The following is a 12,106-nucleotide window of genomic DNA, read 5'->3' on the forward strand; positions in this document are numbered from 1 at the left end:
GGAAGTTAGAAATTAGCCTGAGCCTGTGAGAGGGGTGTGAGGGAAATGAAGCCCCCACACAGAAAGGAACAGGAAGGAATACAGCAGCCTCCAGCAGCCTGGGAAGCACAGCTTGGCAGCAGCTCAGCATTTTACTACAAGGCCCTGCCCAACCCCAACAACACCACAGCAGGTCCCAGTCTCCCCCAAGGAAGGGGCCCCAGGAGAATCCTCTCTGCCCATTGCCAAGTGGGCTGCCCAGTCTGATAATAGTGGCAATAAAACCTCGGGAGGAATTTGAATGATTTCTCACCCAGCAAATCGTTTGTTCAGGAGAAGAGAATGGAGGTCAGGAGAAACAGCAGGAAGAACTGGACCCCGTTCCCTGTAAGTCCCAGTCTGAAGACAGACTGCCCACTCCACTCTTTCCTGACTGCTGCCTGGCCTGGCAGGCCTATTTCTCTCAGTTCTTGGCTGAGATGCCACGGGGCTGTCATGTGTATTCTCGTCATTAGAATGTGTAACCTTGCTTTCCCCAGTCTGAATGGCGAGGCACTGTTTCTCAGATTCCATCTGGAGAGGTGCCCATCTGTTCTGATGGACGCCCTACCTTGCTGGCCATTCCTCTGTCTCGTGCCTATATACTTTCTTGTTAGAAGACAAGAACCTCTATCCCACACATCTCTGCCAACACACCTACATGGATCATAATCCAATTATCAAAGATACAAGAAATTTGGAGTAGGCATTTGTGTTAGTGGTGAAGATGCAATTTAAAGGGGCCAGCATAATGATGTGGAGGGTAAAGCCACTGCCTGCAGTGGTGGCACAACGTATGGGTGCTGGTTGGTGACCACATGGCTCCACTTCCAATCCAGCTCTCTGCTAATGACCTGAGAGATGCAGCGGAACATGCCCAAATGTTTCAATCACTGCCACCTATGGAGGAGACATGAACGAAGTTCCTGGCTCCTGGCTTCAGCCTGGCCCAGTGCTAGCCATCGCAGCCATCTGGGGAGTGAACCAGTGGTTTGAAGATATCTGTCTCTGTTTCTGTCTTTCCTTCTTTCTCTGTAACTCTCTCAAAATGAATAAAAAATTCTTTAAAAAAAAAAAAAAGATGGCTCTTAGAACATTCCTGTCTCACATCACAGTGCCTGGATTTGATAGCTGGCTCTGGCTCCTGACTCCACATTGCTGCTACTGCACACCTGGGAAACAGCAGTCAGTGATGGCTCAAGGCATTGGGTTTCTGTCATCCCATCAGGAGACCTAGACTGGGCTCCTGGCTTGCAGGTTTGGCCCCAACTAGATGCGATTGCAGCCATTTGGAGAGTGAAATAGTGGATGGTGGTTGGGAGTTTATCTCTCTTTCTCTTTCTCCCTCTCTGCCACTCAAATAAATAAATAATAATTTGAATGATGAATCGGGAAAGCAGCAAGAATGCGTGTTATCAACTGAGGAAGAGATGGGGGTGGGCTCCGTATCAGGTGTGGGAAAGGAGCTCCAGGATCCCCCAAGGGCTGGTCAGGGGTAAGCAGAGAGCTGTGAGAACAGTCGCCTGCACACACCCAGCTTCACAGTGGCTCAGGCAGGCCAGAGTCCAAGAGTCTGGGCTGGGCGGCGAGCCAGGTGCTAAGAGAACAGGGGATCTGCATGCTGTGTCTGTGTTGACATGTGTGTGAGGTGTGTGTGTGCTTGTGAGCATGGGGATGTGTGGGAGTGTAGGAGATGTGGGTGTATATGTATTTGTGTACACATATGTGTGTGAATGTGTATGTATGTGTGTTTGTGTGTACACACGTGTATGTGCATATATGTGTGTACTTGTATGTTTGTAAAAGGGTGTATGTGTATGAGTCTGGGTGTATATGTTCATGTGTATATAAGTGTGTGTGCGTGTACCCTTAGGTGTGTCTGCACAGGTCGTGTGCAGGGGGAGGGACAGGGGCCAGGAGGACAACCTCGCCCCATCCTGCTGGCTGCCCCAGGGTTCCTCTGATCACTGTGACCTCCCTGAGACCCACCCAATGTAGATCACAAATGCAGAGGTAAAGAACACTTAGAGTACAGCCAGAGGGGTGAGGGCAGAGCTAGGACCTGAGGTGGGGGAGATGCTATAACCACAACAGCAGGTGTGGGCCTGATGGGAGAGGTGAGAATGGAGCAGATCAGAACCTGGGTCTCCAAGGAGCTCCCAGGACCTGGGGAGTTTGGTGGAGGGGCGGGGGGTAGCGAGGCCTTCTCCTTCACCTCCCAGGCCTCTCCACTTCCCACCTGGGGAGTGCAGGGGGAGGGAAGGACCTTTGTTGCCACCATGAGCTGAGCTACCCTGGCCCCTCCCTGTACCCTCTGGTAGCTCAGTCAACAAACAGGCTGGCTCAGGGCAGAGGACAAAGGCTGGTCTAGAGCTCCTTTATAAAGGCACGGCCGGCCTGGTTGGGCAAGGAGAGGGTGGTGAGAGAGCCCTGGCTGGTGCCAGCTGCCTGGGTTGGTGGAGGCACCAGGTGTTGCCACTGGATTGCAGTGAACAACGAGGCAGCCATGGGGCTCCTGTCGGGAGAGGCATTGGCGCCCTTGGCCGTGGCTGTGGCCATCTTCCTGCGTGGACCTGATGCACAGGCGCCCACGCTGGGCTGCCCGCTACCCGCCGGGCCCCGTGGGAATACCTGGCCTGGGCAACCTGCTGCAGGTGGACTTCCGAGGCATCCCGAACTGCTTCCGTCAGGTGAGGTGGTGGTGATGGAGGGCGGCAGAGGTGGAGGACCCAGCAAACAAGGGGAGTGGGTGGAATCTTGGGCTGGACAAGGACTGGCTAAGACCAGGAAGCAGGTGTCAGAGGCTTCCAGGGGAAGGGCTCCGAGCAGGCCAGGGACAGTTTGGATTTCCCAAAGGCAACGCCTGGGAGGGCAAAGGCCCGGGGTGGAGCAGGACTTGGCAGCTTTTTGCCCCCTCACCGATGGCACACAGGTTACACAGACCCCAGGGCTCCTCTGATTACATCCCAAGGAGAAGGTTGGGGGTCGGGGGCAGGGCCCTGGGCACCACTGGAATCAAGGAACCGAGGCTGAGAGGTGCCGCGACCTGGTTCCAGTCTTCTGTCACTGCTCACCTCTGTGACCCGGGTTCTCTCACCTGTAAAACAGGATGGTGCTGGGCCCCACTGACAATGCTGTGATGCCGGCAAGGCCACAGCTAGGTGGTGGGGCCCAAGGGAATCCCTCAACCAGGGGGACAGGACCCCCAGGATCAGGGGTCACGCCTTGCACCTGCCCACATGGGGTCCCCAAGGCTTCGCGGGACATTGGGACAGGCAGCTCTTGGGGACCTGGGCTTGATGGATGCCCTGACCCTGGCTCTGCAGCTGCGGCACCGCTATGGGGACGTGTTCAGCCTGCAGCTGGCCTGTACGCCTGTGGTTGTGCTCAACGGGCCTGCGGTGATGCGGGAGGTGCTGGTGACTTATGGTGACGATACCTCCGACCGTCCATACGCACATACTGCAGAGCACCTAGGTTTCAGACCCCATGGCCAAGGCAAGGAGAGGAAGAGAGACCATATTAGGGTGGGAAAGGTGGGTTAGGAGGAGAGTGACCACAGACAGAGAATCCAGCAACAGCACAGGCTGGGGGTAGAGAACACATTCTGTAGGTGCTCAGGTGACCAAGAGTTTTGGTGGTGGGACAGGAACCAGATGAGAGGATGAAAAGTTTAGGGGCAGGTTAGGGGTGGCACCAACCACCGGCCACGTCAAAAACACACCACACCCCCAGGAGTGATCATGGCGCACTATGGCCCCACATGGCGCGAGCAGCGCCGTTTCTCTGTCTCCACACTATGCAACTTCGGCGTGGGCAAGAAATCACTGGAGCACTGGGTAACCCAGGAAGCCACCTGCCTCTGTGCTGCATTCGCTGACCATGCTGGTGGGTGATGGGCCAAGGGACACAGGCAGGCAAGGGCCAGGGAGCCAGAGACGATACCCTGACCACACAACCACCACCAGGACGCCCCTTTAGCCCCATCGTGCTCCTGAACAAAGCCGTTGGCAACGTGATCACCTCACTCACCTTTGGGTGCCGCTTTGAGTACAACGACCATCACTTAACCAAGCTGATGGATCTGATACAGACCATGGTGGAGGAGTCAGCGGGGATCTTGCCACTGGTGCTGGGATCGTGGATATTGTGGGAAGAGGATCTGTACCCACAGGGTGTGGAAAGGGCATTCATGGAGAGGCCACAGCAGCAGGTAAAGCGTGGAACCGGGAAATCCCAAACCACAGCCATGGAGAGGAGTCCAGAGTCCATGACCCCGGGAGAGAGAAAGAAGCCGTTCCTCAGTAGGGCTGGGTGCCAGGCAGCCCATGAGATCCGGAGCTCAGGTTTGTCTTTGGGCATCCCCGGCCAGGATAGGTAAATGGTGGAGATGGGCAGCCTGAGGCACGGCCAGGTGAGCCCTGAGCACAGGAAGACCCCGCCCTCCTCTGAGCAGGTGCTGAACGTGGTCCCCATGCTCCTGCGCATCCCGGGCTTGGTGGACAAGGTCTTCCATGGGCAGAAGGCTTTCATGGCTCTGCTGGATGAGCTGGTGAGCGAGCACCGCATGACACGGGACCCAGCCCAGCCTCCCCGGGACCTGACGGACAGCTTCCTGGCTCAGGTGGAGAAGGTGAGAGGCAACGGCCAGGACAGATTCCAGGCTGGAGGTTCAGGGTGCTGTGAGGCCAAGCCAGACAAAGTGGGGCCTGTGCATCCCCCTCCTACCAGGCCCCTGGCTGCCAGGGACAGAATGGGAAGTCAGGTGGGGGCTTCTGTCCCTCTGAGCCCACTCCTCTGTCCTGGCCCAGGCCAAGGGAAACCCTGAGAGCAGCTTTAACGATGACAACCTGCGCTTGGTGGTCACTGACCTGTTTGCTGCCGGCATGTTCACCACATCGATCACACTGTCCTGGGCCCTCCTGCTCATGATCCTGCACCCGGATGTGCAGCGTGAGCCAAGCTGGGGCTGCTGGGAGTGTGGGTGGGGGGAAGGCAGTCAAGGCTTCTGAGCCTAGCCTGGACAAACTGCTGTGGGGACACTTGTCTGTCCAGGCCAGGTCCAGCAGGAGATCGATGAGGTCATAGGGCCAGCGCGGCGACCAGAGATGGGGGACCAGGCCCGCATGCCCTACACCACCGCCGTGGTTCACGAGGTGCAGCGCTTCGCGGACATCATCCCACTGGGGGTGCCTCACCAGACATCGCGGGACGTTGAGGTGCAAGGTTTCCTCATCCCCAAGGTAAGCCCGTCCCCCTCACCCTGGCTCAGCACCCCTGTCCGCTCATGGTCCCAGCATGTCCTCCTACAGTGAGGTGGATGGAGCCCAGGCCACCCAGCCCTCTATGCCCCAGGCACTGCTCGGCTCAGTCTGTGTGGAGTGGGTGCAGAGGAGACCCAGGGCCTATATGTCTACACAAAGCCCCCGGGAGCAAAGGGAAGACAAACTATAGTGTAGTACCAGATGTCCTAGGAACCAGTGCCCACAGGGACCGGTGGCATCAGGGGTGCCATGGCAGGTGTCACACTTGGCTCTGACGTGGATGAGCAGTCCTTGGGCTGAGGGCTCCTTGAAAGAGTCCAGGTGGGTACAGGTCAGCCCGGGGCCCTGACATTGGGTAGGGTCTGGGGTCCTCCCAGCCCAGGCCCCTCTCAGGCCAGGCATCTGCTCCCCAGGGGACAGTGCTATTCACCAACCTGTCATCGGTGCTGAAGGACGAGGCCGTCTGGGAGAAGCCCTTCCGCTTCCACCCGGGACACTTCTGGACGCCCAGGGCCGCTTCGTGAAGCAGGAGGCCTTCATGCTTTTCTCCGCAGGTGCATGGGGTGCCCGGCTCCTGGCCCTGGCCCTGGGGACACTGGGAGGATGGAGCCCAGGCTCACTGAGCCCCTGACCCCCACAGGCCGCCGCGCGTGCCTCGGGGAGCCCCTGGCCCGCATGGAGCTCTTCCTCTTCTTCACCTGCCTGCTGCAGCGCTTCAGCTTCTTGGTGCCCGCGGGACAGCCCCGGCCCAGCGACCAAGGGTTCCCTGGTTTCCTGATCACCCCGAACCCCTACCAGCTGTGTGCTGTGGCCCGCTAGTGGAGGGCATCGAGTCCCCAGCCCACCCTCAGCAGGGCCCTGATGCACAATAAAGCAGTCTCCTGGCTCCCCTGTGGTTTCTGAGTCCACCCTTGGCCCCTGGTGAGCCCCTGCCTGTCATGCGTCCTCAGCCACCTGCTGAAGCTGCCCATCCCTGCCTCGTCCATCTTCCCTGGGCACTGGAATGCATCTGAGAGCTGGGGACCCTGATGCTCAGCCTGCCACATCACCCACAAACTCCACCCCTTGATGTGTGTTGGTAACAAAGGCCGTGCAGCAGTCTTGTATCTGGGTGTGGAGTGCAGGAGGAATGTGTCTGGGCATGTGTTGGGTGTCCCCTTGGTCTCTGGCGGTGAGAGTTTTGGGTCCCCAGACCCCCCTCAGCTCCGTCATGTCCTAGAAGCCCTCACAGACCTAGAAATGCTCTTTACCTTGCAGATGTGGTTATTATAGCAAAGGGACACAGATGGAAGTCAGCAATGAGAAAATGCACTCAAGCCCATCAAGCAAGACCTGACTTGGGCTAACTGTCCTATGTACTATGAAAAACTATGCCTGGATTTCAAAATGTTGCCCCCAAAAACAACTTATCTCTGAATTCCACTTTTCTGTGAACACTCTCGGGTACCCTCATCTTTGACCCTTCTGAATCTTGATCTGGGGTATTCTCCAGAATAGGGAAAGCAGATTTGCTGTCTCTGCCACTAGTAGTGGCTTAGTGCTGGGCAGCTGGAGCAAACCACCACACCCTTGAGGGACCCCTTCAAGTCACTTTTGCTCATGGGTTACTGCACATTTGTCCTCCTGAATTTGCTGCCTTTTGATAATTTCTCTCTCTCTCATGATAGTCTCATATTTTTAAGTTTTTCCCAATTTTCCTTTGTTCAGTGTCCATGGCTGCCTATTGTATGTGCAGCATATTTCACACCGGTCAGTTATCATTCTGGAGGAGTGATGCAGTGTCTAGCATCTCTTGGGGATGGTTTTACCTAAGTGACATTTTCTCCTGCTTAATGGGGCAAATGTTCTTGTTTCTTTCTACATTTAGTAATTTTTTATGAGAACCAGGTGTTCTGAGTGTATACTGTGACAGCTCTGAAACAGAACTGTCACTCTCCATCACGACTGTTGATTTTCTGATTGCTGATGTTGAGGACAGGGCCTGTCCATGTGTGTTTTCTCAATGCTTTCCCAAAGGCCTGGTCCCTAGTTTGTGAGGTCACTGAATTTTGTGCTCCATTATTCCTGCAGTCAGTTAGACCCCTGCAATGCTTCTTTACGTGTCTGGCTCCTCAAAGGGAAAAGAAGGCACATCTCTAAATCTCCTGATTGGTGCTGCTGGGAGAAGAAACTGCTGCAGCCTAGAGGGCTCAACCCAGGCAGATGTCTTCAGGGGTCCTATGGTGATCTGTCAGCCCTGCCGAAACTTGCGAGCTCAAGTTTAAGGCGCCAGTAGCACAGCAGGTCAAACAGAAGAAAGAATCAGTCTGAAGGTAGGCTGCTTGAAAGCACACAGTTGAAGAAAAAAGAAAAGCAATGAAGAGGAATGAAGAAAGCATATGTACACTTTGGGATGACGTTAAAGGACCAAAATTCAGGTTATAGGGGTTCAAGAAGGACTTGAGGGGCGGCACTATGGCACAGCAGGTTAATGCCCTGGCCTGAGGCGCTGGCATCCTATATGGGCACCGGTTTGAGACACGCTGCTCTGCTTCCGATCCAGCTCTCTGCTTCCAATCCAGCTCTCTGCTATGGCCTGGGAAAGCAGTAGAAGATGGCCCAATTCCTTGAGCTCCTGCACCCATGTGGGAGACCCGGAGGAGACTCCTGGCTCCTAGCTTCGGATAGGCGCAGCTCCGGCCATTGTGGCCATCTGGCGAGTGAACCAGTGGATGGAAGACCTCTCCCTCTCTCTCTCTTTCTGCCTCTCCTCTCCTCTCTCTGTGTAACTCTGACTTTCAAATAAATAAATAAATCTTTAAAAAAAAAAAAAAAAGGAAGGACTTGAGGATGCCAAAGGGGTAGAAAGCTTATTCAAATAATAGCACAATAATGATTATTATTATATTACATGTAATACACAGGACATATATATATACACATACTACACACACACACACACACATGTATAGCAAAAACAGAAAACTTCCCAAACCTACAGAGGGATACAGATATCCAGGTACAGGAAGAGCAAAGTGCACTAATCAGATTGGCCTGGAGGCTGGCCATGGCACTGGCATCTCATGAGGACATCACACGACAAGACAGAGCAGTCACGTCAGCTCAGGTCTCTCCTCCTCACATGCAGACACTAGTGCAACAAGAAGGTGCCACTCGCAAGCTCCTCTGATCCCAGCTCCCTCCTGAAAACCCCACCTCCAAATACTGTTAACACATTAATTTGGGGATTAAGGTTCCAACACAGATACTTCTGGGAAACAAATTCAAATCATAGTATTTTACCCCAGGTCCTACAAATTCATCTCCTCTCACACAAAATGAACTTTTCCACCCCAACAGCCTAAAAGTCTTAACTCATTCCAGCACCAACTCCAGCATCCAGGGTCCAGAATCACATCTGAATCGGATATGGATGAAAATCTTTGTGTGATTCATCCTGCCGGTGAAACTGTGAAAGCAAAACCAGTTTATCTGGTGAAAAAAATACACTGGTGTGACAGGCACAAGACAGACATTCCCTTCCCCAAAGGGCAAAACAGAAAGAAGAAAGAAGCAACAGGCCCCAGGTCAGGGCAACACCAACCAGGGAAAGCAGTATTACGTTCTAAAGCTCCAGAGTAGTCTTCCCTGACTGTCAGTTCCCATGTGGATGGAAGACCTCTCTCTCTCTCTCTGTAACTCTGCCTTTCAGATAAAGGAATAACTCTATAAAAAATAAAGAATACAGTTACAATAGTATGGCAAAAAATGTTTACTTCTTTTTTAAACACTTAGTGCATTGTAAGCTACAAATCAGCAAAGCGAAAGTGAAATAAAAGAGGGTTTGATGTTCAGAAGATACTCAGTTGGCAGAAGATGGACCCACAGTGACTGTGTCACAAAATAACCCACTTCTGCTGGGTTTCCAGGAAGCTCCCCGGCTCTACCACCATCCTCCGGCCCCCCATAAGCCAAAGAGGGACTGCTGAAATGCGTTTGTGACTTGGCAAAGGACACCGACGGCCCTCCAGAAATTGCCTTTCGTCTATGAAAAATGCAGCACTATTCTTCTACCCCACACACCAACCAGGAATCCTAATCAAAGCTGGCAACACCAGTGCTGTGACAGTTCCCTCACACCCATATGATTCAGAGCCCTCTTCTCAGGTCACTGTGCGAGTCCCCTCACAATCAGCAGGTGACTGCCCACCACCTCAATTCTTCAGCATTTCATGGTCCTATGCCCAGTGTTAGTGACTCCCCAAAGGCTCTGGGAAATGTGGGAGGAATGGTAGGGAGGAGGCAAGAGACAGCTTCCTCTACTGAGCTTCTGCCACATGGCAGACCATGTGCTCGGCAGAACAGCCTATTCCCTACCTTCAGGAAACTAACAGGGGGCTGGTGCTGTGGCATGGTAGGCTAAACATCTACCTGTGGCACCACCATCCCATGTGGGTGCCGGTTCAAATCCCGGCTGCTCCACTTCTGATCCAGCTCCCTGCTGTGGCCTGGGAAAGTAGCAGAAGATGGCCCAAGTCCTTGGGCCCCTGCACCTGTATGGGAGACCTAGAAGAAGCTCTTGGCTCCTGATTTCAGAATGGCCCAGCTCTAGCCATTGTGGACCTTTGGGGAGTGAACCAGAGAATGGAAGGACTTTCTCTCTGTCTCTCTCTGCCTGTAATTCTGCCTCTCAAGTAAATAAAGTGAATCTTTAAAAAAGAAAAAAAGAAAAAGAAAAAGTAACAGAAGGATAAATAAAACTAAGCAGTCACAAAGGTGGACACAGGAAGCCACGGAGCATCTACTGGCCGGGAGAGTGGTTGCTAGGTCGTCTGGGATGCAAAGGGGGGCTGGAGGGCCCCTAATCACCAGGCAGGTGGGCTGGCATCAGGCGTCAGGCACAGCAAGGAACAAAACAGTTCAACATTGCTGCAACATCAAATGCAAGGCAGAGAGTGGGGAGAGCTCAGGCTAGAGCCATGGCCTACCAAGGTGGCAGCTGGCAACATGTATGGCTGAGTCCCACTGACCTAAGCTGACCTGGTATATGGTGGGCTGGTTAACACAACTTGCATGGAAATGGATCTGGGCCTTGCCATTCCCCGTCCCCCATGTACCTTTGTGCCTCTCTAGCCACCAAAGCAAACACAGGTGGCTTCGACCCCTGACCCTGACCTCCGAGTTATCCACTTTGGTTAAAAAGTCTGTTGAAAAATGAATGACAATAAAGAAGGAAAAAGCAAAACAAACCTGTTGACTGTACCGTGGCTGCTGCCCCATGCTAGCCGGCCGCCCTGTGGGTTTCTCTACGTTGCCACGGGGTTTCCCTGAAAAAGTGGCCCTGCCGGCCTCCCAGAACCAGGACTGGGGAGGCAACCTCGGCCAGGCTGCCACTAGGCTGAGCACGGTTGCGGGGAGGAAGCCAGTGCCATCAGGGGTCGCACCCTGGGCACCGGGCAAAAATCTGTCCTTCCTGGAAAGTGTAACAGGAAACCTGTGGGGTGCCAGGCTCCTGCTCTCTCTCCCTAATCCCAGGCTCACTGAGCCCCGCAACTCACCCACATGCTGCTGCACATGCCTCAGGGAGCCCCTGGCCCACACAGAGCTCTACCTCTTCTTCACCTGTTGCCTGCAGCACTTCACCTTCTTGGTGCCCACTGAATAGCCCTGGTCCAGTGACCATGATGTTCTCTCCTTCCTAGTTAGCCTGTTCTGTGTCTGTGCCCCTGCTACAGAAGGGCACTAATCCTCAACCTACATCCAAGCCAGACTCTTGATGTACAATAAATCCTTCTGTAGCTCCAACCCAACTCTCTGATCATCTGCTGGCTGCTATCAGACCTCAGCAGCCTTCCAGGGGCAACCTCTAGACCCTGCTTTATCTATCCTTATTTGACCATGTGACTCCCTTGGAGAGATGGGAAAGTGAAGGCTCAGAATATGACAGCCAACCTTGTCCATAAACCCAAGCCCACCACTGACTCACCTCCACCTGCCCAGGGGGAGGCTCAATTCCACTCACCACACACCAGAGACCAGCAGCCCAGCCAGCACCATCACATCTATTATCTCACTTCCTATACAACGCCCCCAAACTGTGGAGAAACCTTGGAGGGCCAGGAAATGATGTCCAGTTAATACCCATGACTCAGTCATCTAGTATCAGCATGTTTCTCATGGGGGCTCAGGACTGGGCCACCTCCCACAGCCTCTCAGTCACCCTAAAGTATAGTTGGCCACCCTCTCTGGTCCTTCTGGGATGCCAGTTTCCAGGTCACTGACCAGTGAGGAGTTGTATCTCAGGTTCAGGCTGGAGCTGGAAAAGGACACTTGTCTTGGGTCCAACCTAGGGTGACATCTGCTGAGTGGTCAGGTAGGGTCCACAGGGTTGGCTAGGGGCAGTCTGCCCTAGAGATGGGGGTCAATTTTGGGCTCATGTGTCAATTGGATGGGCAAAGGCCAAAAAGGTGGTGTGGGCACTTGAGTGGAAGAGACTGTGTCTCTAGTCTTTGCTTATCATCCTGACCTCTGACTCTGGAGGCACTGTTCCCTTCCCAGGCTTTGTTTACTCAACTGACCACCCAATGGCCGCCGAGTCCTGTCTTCCTGCTGTGGCTTCTGGACCTGTAATCCTTGCTGGTCTGGAGCCTCCCAAACATAGGAACTGTGTCCTCCTCTCTAGCCCCATTGCCAAAATGGCTGGTCTGGATTTGGCACTTGGGCAGCACCTAAGGGTGTCTAATGACCATGCACTATCCTGATTCTTCAGTAGAACCTCTGGGGCATTCAGGGAACAGCCTGGGACAGAAACACAGACACCAAGAGCAAAATCCACCCTGAGGCCT

General features: G+C 54.0%; 1 pseudogene; it reads left to right on the forward strand.

Moving 5' to 3' along the window:
• Positions 1-2,306: 2,306 nt before the first annotated feature.
• Positions 2,307-6,160, forward strand: LOC133768303 (cytochrome P450 2D19-like; annotated as a pseudogene).
• The last annotated feature ends 5,946 nt before the right edge of the window (positions 6,161-12,106 follow it).

Source organism: Lepus europaeus, chromosome 10, assembly GCF_033115175.1.
Source record: "Lepus europaeus isolate LE1 chromosome 10, mLepTim1.pri, whole genome shotgun sequence".
Taxonomy (NCBI): domain Eukaryota; kingdom Metazoa; phylum Chordata; class Mammalia; order Lagomorpha; family Leporidae; genus Lepus; species Lepus europaeus.